The sequence below is a fragment of the Dipodomys spectabilis genome, unplaced genomic scaffold (genome assembly GCF_019054845.1).
Source record: "Dipodomys spectabilis isolate Male_0828 unplaced genomic scaffold, ASM1905484v1 ptg000191l, whole genome shotgun sequence".
NCBI lineage: Eukaryota > Metazoa > Chordata > Mammalia > Rodentia > Heteromyidae > Dipodomys > Dipodomys spectabilis.
The window spans coordinates 1,560,767-1,563,109 of NW_024870868.1; the positions used below are offsets into that span (position 1 = coordinate 1,560,767).

Sequence of the window (2,343 nt, forward strand, 5' to 3'; positions counted from 1 at the left end):
TTGTTGAAAATAAGGCAAACCATGGTACCTATGTTTCTTTGGATTTGGCTTACTTCACTTAATAAAATTTTTTTCCAAATCTTTCTAATTTCTAACTAATTGGGCAATGGAGGCATAGAATTTCATTGTTTATATATACCACATATTCATAATCCATTTATCTTCTGCGGTCCATTGCGGTGAGCTCCATATCTTAGCTATCGTAAATAATGCTGCAGTAAACATAGCTGTGCTGGTAGGTTTAGTATGGTCTTGCTTATGACCATTTGGGTAAATCCCAAAAAGTTTGATTGCTCAGTCATAGGGGAGCTTTATATGGAATCTTTTGAGAAGCCCCCATACTGCTTTCCAAAGTTGTTGAACAAGTTCACACTCCCACCAAGAATGAAGTAGGGTTTCCTTGTGGCCAAATCCTCTCCAGCATCTGTACTTGTAAAAATATGGAAGGATTCAATAATTTGCATGTGAACCTTGCGCAGGGCCATGCTAATCCTCTCTGTATTGTTCCAATTTTAGTGTATGTGCTGCTGAATTGAGCACAGAACATTTTTTATATATAAAGTATAATTGGTTTTCTTAATCTTGACAATTCAAAAAAAAGTAACTTTAGAAGAATTCCCATGAAATTTTAGAACCATGTATTTCTTATACAAGCACACAATTAAGAATAGTCAAGATTGGCGTGTCAAAACCAAGATAATTCCAGATATTTGTTGTTCAAGAGATGTTTAGGAGGAGGAATTCAATTATTCTGTACAAGGCACCAGTCATAATGAACACTGCAGCAAGTGTTAAAGTTTGTTAAATGTTTTAATGTTTTAAATGTATTTAATTTTGATAATTTGCTTATATATGCCAAAATTAGGACTGTATGTCAGGACATACAACTTTTCTATAAAGTATTTAAGATTTATGGTAGCAGACATATGCTACTAAGAATGTACATTTCAGAGTTTATAGAAACATTCCTAATGAGAAGTTGCAAAGTCTTTGTGTAAAGAAGCATGGTGAAGAGTTAAGACTGTGTTAACTACACAGTTTCTCTTAAAACTTTAGGACTTTCTTACTTTATATGTTAGTGAGGAACTAATGATGATATAAGCCATATACAAATTATGAGATGAGTTATAAAAGCAATCTTAGTGGGTAACTTTAAAGACTACTCATAGCCTATAAAACTCTTGTTGAACATCATAATCTTAGCCAGTGTTAAATGTACAGGGATATGAGAAAATAGTAATATCTAATATGTAAGTACACTTCAAATACTGAAAAAACCTGGTAATTTTTTGGTATTTTATTTTATTAATCATTAATATTTAATTATTGTTTTTCTTTATTTGTAGCATTGTTTCCCTTGTTGTAATATAATACAACTTTTGTTAGGAATCATCAGAAGGTACTTTGAGAAGGTTACTGGGATGGCCAAACCATTTTTTATAGGTGCATGTGAATTTACAATAAGCAAAATTAAGAATATAATATTGATTAAAAATTATCAAGCCGGGTGCTGGTGGCTCACGCCTGTAATCCTAGCTACTCAGGAGGCTGACATCTGAGGATTGCAGTTCAAAGCCAGCCCGGGCAGGAGAGACCGTGAGACTCCTATCTCCAATAAACCACCAGAAAACCGGAAGTGGCGCTGTAGCTCAAGTGGTAGAGCGCTCGCCTTGAGCTGAAGAGCTGAGGGACAGCGCCCAGGCCCAGAGTTCAAGTCCCACGACCGACAAAAAAAAAAATTATCAAGTACAGTCTGAATCAGGAGGGATGATAAATGTCCACACCTAAAATCTTAGCCCTAGGCTGAAGCAGCGGTATTACAGAGTTGAGGTCACAAAAGTGAGAGACTGTGTTTTTTTTTGTTTTTTACTTTGATTTCGTTGGTCATGAAGCTTGAACTCTGGGTCCTGGGTGTTGTCCCTCAGCTCAAGGCTATTGCTTCCACTTGAGCCACCCTACCAATTCCATCTTTTTCTACTAACATGATGTTGAAGAATCAAACCCAAGGCCTCATGCATACAAGGCAGGCACTCTACAACAGCCACCATCCCAGCTCCTGATAGACTGTGTTTTAAAAAATCATCTAAACAACATTTGCTTTCTGCTTTGTGTTATATAATGAAATATATAAGTATCTTTTTATAATTTTGTGAATTGTAAAACTTCTAAATTTATACTAACTTCAAAATCATGAAATGTCCCTGAAAGTTTGCTTCTGTGAAGATTGTTTTTGCATTTTTAAGTTATTCTGAGTAAATTTTATTTTTATCAAAATCATTTTAAAATTTGGGTTGATGGGTTATCATACATCAAATACGTTCAAATGTACATGTAGAGTCTGAA

General features: G+C 34.8%; 1 non-coding gene across 1 annotated transcript; it reads right to left on the reverse strand.

Moving 5' to 3' along the window:
- Nucleotides 1–434: 434 nt before the first annotated feature.
- Nucleotides 435–540, reverse strand: LOC122121609. Its single transcript, XR_006149977.1, has one exon. It is a non-coding gene; the product is annotated as a U6 spliceosomal RNA (small nuclear RNA).
- Between the last annotated feature and the right edge of the window lie 1,803 nt (nt 541–2,343).